The sequence below is a fragment of the Polyodon spathula genome, chromosome 17 (genome assembly GCF_017654505.1).
Source record: "Polyodon spathula isolate WHYD16114869_AA chromosome 17, ASM1765450v1, whole genome shotgun sequence".
Lineage (NCBI taxonomy): Eukaryota > Metazoa > Chordata > Actinopteri > Acipenseriformes > Polyodontidae > Polyodon > Polyodon spathula.
Genome location: NC_054550.1, coordinates 2,864,982 through 2,872,955, shown reverse-complemented (window position 1 = coordinate 2,872,955; position 7,974 = coordinate 2,864,982).

Sequence of the window (7,974 nt, the reverse complement as noted above, 5' to 3'; positions counted from 1 at the left end):
ACGTCTGTGCAGTACATTAAAAAAAACAAAATCTTTGTGTAATGAAGCACTGCAGTGCAATAAAATATCAAATTATAAAGTGAAGAAATAACACTACCTGTCTTCCCAGCAACATCTTTTGAGGGAAACCTTTTATCAGCCCAATCCAAGCCTTATTTTGGTTTGTGTCTCTCTCTCTCTCTCTCTCTCTCTCTCTCTCTCTCTCTCTCTCTCTCTCTCTCTCTCTCTCTCTCTCTCTCTCTCTATATATATATATATATATATATATATATATATATATGTATACAGTTTATTTGATTTTATACTCTTTTAGAAATAATAATAATAAAAAAACATACTGTAGGGGCTCCCGAGTGGTGCTTCTGGTAAAGGCACTTCGAGCACAGCCCAGGGGGGCTTAGTTTTGGCCTGGGTGCCCTCAGCTCACCGCGGGTCTGGCCAGGCCTATGCGGGCTTGCCTGTAAGCTACCCAGAACTGCGTTGTCCTCCGACGCTGTAGCTCTGAGGTGGCTGCATGGTGGGCCTGCAGAGTGAAAAAGAAGACGTCGGCTGACGTCTTCGCTGCTCCCGAGTCAGCATGGGGGTGGTAGAAGTGAGCTGAGCCTAAAATTAATTGGCTATTCTAAATTGGGAGAAAATGATAAAAACCAAAAAAAAAAAAACTAATTAAAACATACTTTGTATTAAATCTCATCCCATACCTACTTTTTTTTAAGTAAAAAAAAGACATGTGCATCTAGTGTTTAGTCTGGTTAGGTTTAATATTACTGCATAGTTTTAAACACATAATAAGGGTTCCTACACCTTGCACTCTAATTACTGTTTAGAGGGTGAGTCTGCAAGGAGACTCCACAGTGTTGTTTTAATGGCTGAGACACTTTTGAGTTATGGGTTTCACTTTGGATAAAACAAAATAAGTAGCTTTAAAACAAAAACAAAAGTATAGATATTTAAACATGAAACTGGTTTAAATATTATAAGATTGTGAGACTTTCAGTTTCCACTGAAACATCCCGCTTTTAAGATGATATTATTTTACATGGAGAATTTGTTGTGTAAATTACAGATTCTGTAAAAAACGTCCTTTGGAAGATAAAAGCAGTATTAATGGTTTTCTGCAGACTTGTCTATGCAGGCCACTCTGGGGGATGTCAAGGTGAAAACCCTTCCCTTGCAAATAAGGGTTATTTTTGTCATTTTATTTTAGTGTACTGAGAGCTGACAGGACAGCTAGAAGAGTAAACAGTGACCTGTAAACACTGCTCAATCCATCTGGACAACACCGGCGATGCAAATATACATTACTGTTGCTGGAGCAGGGTGCTTGCAGTGGCTAGTGGATTGGAACGGTATTAGTGCCTGATAATGTTGCACTTCTTAATGTAATTGTCAATCTGATTTGTATTGACTTCATGTTTTGTGAATAGGCCCCATTGTTCAGTCCATTCCTTTGTAAAATTACTACACCGTTTATTGCTGTATTTAAAGCATCAAAAGCATATACAGTATAATGGACTCCACTACTGTATTTATTGTATCCTTTAATGCAGTTTAGTAAATAGTAAATACTGACAAACACACTATATTCACCTATATTCAAGTACTATAGCACAGAACTATAGTATTCTAAAGTATATCACTATTGACTTTACTACAGTAAAGTGTAGTATTTACTATAATACACTGTACTATAGAGCGTTTCTTAAAGGTATATCTTCAAAAGCTTGGACATAGTAGTTTTAGTTCAGAACCTCTAATATTGAAATAAACTTTAGGTGCACAAACGTTTCAGCAAACGTATCTCCCTCAGTGTTTATCCGAAACGCTGCTTCTCTGAAGAAACAAACACATGGCATGCAGCTAGAATCATGTACCTTGTTACAGCACTTCTCTGTATATCCTTGATTGTTTAGCCCAGTTAAGAGACCAGGAACCTGCCTCAGACTGTTCCTGTGACACAAATGAAGTGTATCCGTTACGGGCATTCAGGTTTCAGATTTCAACTACTGTCCTGAATGTATAATGCATTACTGTACTATGGTGATAGTGAATGGGAGGAATCTAGGTCAAGTGTAACAAAAAACAATTACTTTGTGTAAAACCACAAATTTTTACTTTTTATTTTACCATCTAGGATCTAATGAATATATACAATTTTTTCATTATAAATACTTTTTTTTTCTAAACATTTGTGACTATTTTATTTGTCTGAATTTTGTAAGGATAAATATATTTCACAAATGTAATATTTAATTAAGGGACCCTGGCTGAACCAAAGATGTATATCAATGTAGTGAAACAGGCCATTACACAGTTTAAAGCAGTAAACTCTAAAACAAGGTGAACTCATAGCAATAGATACTGAGAAATTGAATGAAACAGTCAATTCCTTTTGATTACTGGTGCATTACAAAATAAAAGATTGCATACCTCTAGGTTAGAAATTGTTTTTAAGCTGAGGGAACACAAAGCCTACTGCACGACAAAGGCTACTGCACGACACACCAGGTGAGGCTTGGGGTATGATACAGCAAAGCTGCCTCAAACCTTTTCAAGCCACTGTTTCTGAAAAAGAGGCTTTGTGTTCCCTCAGCTTTACAAATAACAGTAGTTTGGTAGTGGTTTTTTCTAAATCTTCCTTTTATAGATCTTAATGCATGTCCAGAGACAACCATTGGACTTCATAAAGACCAAGCAACACATGCATCTCCTACAGCTAATGTGCACTAGCTTGCACACAGCTGGGCAATGAGTAAAATGTAATGATGGCTTTCTAAGCAAAAAGCATCGCAAGGCAGTCTATTGATAGCAAGAGGAATCCCAGCTGTCAGGATGTGATGAGACAAAGCATGGGGGAAAAAAAAAGAAAATAAATTAAACTCCTTCCAAAGAGGATTTATATTTGTGCCTGGTTTCTTTTGCGGCATGAGCAAAATAATGCTACATGTTGAATAAAATAGAAAGGGTTGATTCAGGTGCAATTCCTTTAGTTTTCAGTGGTTACTGTCATATTGAAGTATTTCTACCTCTACCTACTGTACGACAAACTACATTTATCAGATACATATTGTACATCCCATCTATCTTACATGCTCTTATATTATTGATATGGAATTAAAATCACAGCGTGGTTGGAAAAGAAGGTCACACTAGTTTTCAAGATGGCAATGTTCAAAAGCACATTTATACAAATGACAAATCATGTTGGGGGTAACCATTTTAGTGTCAGACTGCTTTTTTTAATTTTCTTGAACGGTTTCTCAGAAGTAATTTTAGTTTGTGGTGAGTGTACAGCAAATATAAATAGCAGGGAGGAATAGCAAACCAAACGTCAACAGTATGTAACGCTGCAAATTGAAATCTCTGAAGAATTTACCATAGAATTTACCCAAGATTTTGGTGACCCAAACTCTTTCATGAAACAACCCCAATGCCTTCTTTTTCCAATTGGTAATGGATACAATACTCTTATTACAAGGCAGAACTCTGCCACAGTGTCATTGCAGTAGAGTAAAACTAACCATTTGTCTGCTAGTTTAGTTTACTCTGAATTTCAGGGTGAATGTTTGTGGGTGAACATGTTGGTTCTTCTGAGTATCTTTGAACTCTATTGAACTGTATTGCAGTATAACCTCCTTGTATATCATTGTGTCGCATTACACATGTACTGTGCCCAAAATGCTGCATTATTAGCACCGTTTATTTATACACTGTGTAAATGCATCATTATAATTTTGTTAATGTAATCCAGAAATATTTTAGTACCCTGTTCTTTATCCGGTAATGGAAAAGAGGGAGGAGTCCTGCAGTCTCTCTTATCAATCATTGGCTTCCACTGTACACTCAAGTTATTAAAATGCTTCATATTCTTTATCAGTGCAACAAGCTGCAGTCTGGAAAAAAGTATTTTGGTTTGAGCTGCTTCGTAATCTCAGTTAATTCCCTCTTTGGTGGGTATAATTGCTTAAATAAAAGATACAGTATATACCATGACTGCAGCCTTGTGCAGTATAACAGGTAGGCCTACAGCAATTTATGGTTTCCTTTGTTAGACTGGCAGGGATAAATACCAGCAAAGTATATTTATCTGGGTTGAAGGAAGTCGACAACAAGGCGAACATAAAACACATCCCTTAATATTTCTGTGGGAATCTTTGCATTCCCCTTGAATGGCCCTTCTGTACTCATTGTGCACTCCTGCAGCAGACTGGAATTATTGTATTTGACTCTCTTAGGACTGTCTGACAGGCAGTGAGCCAGTATAGGAAGGAGTGACCTTTTTCACTTGATGACTGCATAACTACAAACAACTCCGTGGGGTTGCTTATCTGCAGACTGGCATGCTTTTGTTAGGAGCTTAATAAAAACTCAAAGACAGTGTTTTGTTTTATTTTTTTTTCCTTCCCGCCAAACTATACCGTGCGCATTGCAAGTTGACAACAAAGATAACGTTTATGAAGCAATGCTGACAGCGGTGAAGAAATAGCTGTTGATGTGAAACATCTTGTGCAAGCTATAAACCGTTACATTTAAAATAATTTAAAAAAAACAACGAGACCTCTGAAACTTAGTGCTTGTGGTTTTATTTGAAATCCATACTCTACTATGTAAGTATTATCTTACCCCAGAAGATACTGAGACCATATTGCCATTGACTCTTGGCTACAGACAATACATGGGTTTAAACATTAGGGGGACATGAAATTCATCTCTAGTCTCATTCCCAAAGACAGCCTACACTGTATCGCCCCCCCCCCCCCCCCCCCCCCCCACTTTAGGGTTCTACTATTAACATGTTTATATTTCTTTTGTCTTGTTGACTTTCTTCGAATTGTAATGCTGCCTGCTTTTATTATAGTTGTAAATTCAATGAAAAGCAGCATCCTGTGCCCAAAGCCTTAATATAATTTCCTGATACCCAAGAAATATAATTGGTTAGGGCCCAGCTGGAATACCTAATTATGATTTATTTGAAAAGATAGAGAATTGCAGGTCCAACAGTCCTCTCTTCTCTCCATGCAGAGTGTGTCTTTTGTGAGTATTGTCGTCTACAAAGAGCGTTGTTAATTGTTCACCACTACAGAAGGGAACAGATACATTTAATTAATATAAAGGAATATGCGTCCATCCATCGTGATACAATCCAATCATATTTGTTGTAAACATTCAACCTCAAATTTTCACATACAGGTGCTAATTTTATCCTTTTTGGTTCCTCTACAATGTGATCACTCCTTAAATTAGGGAAACTTTTCAAAATGAGAGTATAAAAATGAGAGAATAAGTAATAGTGAGTTGGATTTCTCACTCCCCCTGTGTCCCTCTATTTAAATTAAATAACCCAGTATAAATAGCATGGAATATGAAATGCTATATATGAAACTGGTGTAATAACAGAGTGTCATTATAGCATGATTTATTGGCCTTACTAAATGAATATATTAATAATACAAATTGTACTACAGCACAGTGCAAAACAGTACCCAGTATCCTGTTCTGTGCTTATGGCCAACTGATTGACTGTCCAGAAGTACAATTCCTCTTCTGTAAGATAAACACACTTGATGATGAAGTCTGTCCTCCAGTGTTGGCCCTCTCCTTTGCTCCCAGTTTGTCGCACTCTTCAGAACTCTCCAGTTTCCTATTGTGGAAAGGGTGAGGTCATGGATGTGGTTGGTATGATCTTCCTGACCATGAGACGGTTGGGGTGTATGAGTAAACTATGAGTAAACTGTAAAAACTGGGCTGACCTTTAACAAACTGTATCATATAAAATAGTACTGCTTAACAATCTGCTGTCCTTCTAATTACAATACTGCCGTATAGGATTTCTGCTAACACTTGTAAACACAAAGCATATCATGTATAATGTTCTAATAAGACAGTGAACCATCTTAAATAGCCTTGTTTGGAAGTTTGTTCTATTCAGTTGTAGAAGGAAACATAACATAACGTTCCTGGTAATGATAATGGTTTGAGAAAATGTCCTATTAGTCACATTTAATTACATCTATATAGCAATTTGCATACAGGTTTTAATACCAGTCTATCAGCTTCCCTTGGTCTCAAGGAGAGATCACAGTTTATTAATATGAAGTGCGTTGTTAAAGGGCGTACATTACTGCTAGTCTCTAGTGTGATAAACATGCATATGGTGGCATGCTAGGTCATGTGTCCAGAGTGCTTCCTGTCCTGCGTGGAAAGGCATTGTAAGTACATAGATCCTGGTTCATCCACACATTCCTATTGCCTGTGTGGTTGTATCATAAATCACTTCCTTTGATCACTTTTTTTTATTTCTTTCAGTCTTTAAAACAGAACAAGAGTACAGAACTGGTTCTCTTACCAGGGCTTCTTTCAGAGTCACAGAAAAGAAGATTTTCTGATTCAAGGAATCCTGTGCTGGGCAGGATGTTCATATGATATCGTTGTTTATGTGCTGATGAATCAGTGGATTTTCTTAACCCACTTGCTGCAAGTTATATGGCAATACTGAGCAACAAATTCATCCACTGAATGCCAAAACCAGTCATGCAGGTTTGTGCTTTTTTAGGATGTGGGGGTGGGGACTAATGAAAAATAAATATATCCTTTATAAAGTAATTGATAAACACATGAATGACTTAATCCTAACCCTCATTTAACCTTAATTCTAACCCTAACCCTAACCGTAACCCTAAACCCTAACCCTAACCCTAACCCTAACCCTAACCCTAACTCTAACTCTTACTCTAAATCTTCTTTCAGCTTCAGCGTTTCCTCTTCCAGCCTTCTTCAGTTCTCATTCTTGAATACAACATAAAAATACAAAATACATAAATGAATCAAATATAGTGTAAATAATCATCTTCTTTGTTTACAGTGTGCTTCTCTTTGCACTGAGAATGTGTGTGTGTGTGTGTGTGTGTGTGTGTGTGTCTGTCTGTGTGTGTTTGTGTGTGTGTGCATGTGTCTGTGCATGTGTGTGCGTGTGTGTGTGCGTGCGTCTGTGAGTGCGTGTGTGTGTCTTTGCATGTGTGTGTGTGTGTCTGTGAGTGTGTGTGTGTGTGTCTGTGTGTGTGTGTGTTTTTGCATGTGTGTGTCTGTGCATGTGTGTGCGTGTGTGTGTGTGTCTGTGTGTGTGTGTGTGTCTGTGAGTGTGTCTGTGTGTGCGTGTGTCTGTGAGTGTGTGTGTGTGCTCAGCACTTTGAGAATACAATGAATAGAATCTGGGATTTGCACACTCCAGTTGTGCTCCTGGAAGTCTGACACACTTTTCTTTTTCCAACGCTACTATTGGACACACTGTCTGGGTCAGCACCCTGATTGGTTAATGAGAGAAACAGGGGTTAGTGTCATTACTGGATAAGCTGTGCAATACCATATAAACGATGTAAGCTTCTCAAACCTTTAAACTGACAGTACTGCCATTAAATACTGCACAGGGCTGCAGCCATGGTATAAAATGAGTGATGTCACTTTAATAAGCTAGCATTGCTTTTTGATGCATACTGCAGCAATTTGCATGGCTTCAGAAAATATCCAGTATTCAAATGTGTACTTTGTAGTTTTCTCATATAAAAAAATATAAACACTGCATACTGTTGCATTACCATAAAAAAATAAAAGAATAACTTCAGAACACATTATTACCATAATATTTAGAACAGTTTATATATATATATATATATATATATATATATATATATATATATATATATATATATATATATATATATATATAGTTTTGCAGTACTATGGCATACCATGCATATTTTTATTCTTATTTCTTGTTAGAATCTAGAAATATTCGCATACTGAGCATAAATGTGTCCCCTAAAAAAAGTTTACCCCCGCCTCTCTTATTATCAGTTAACGCTTTATATATCCCAATAAACAGTGGAGTATTTAGTATTTTATTTATTCCTGTCCAAGTTAAATTGTTATAATTGACTGTATTTAAAAACAGAGCAAAAAACAAATCGGCAATGCCAT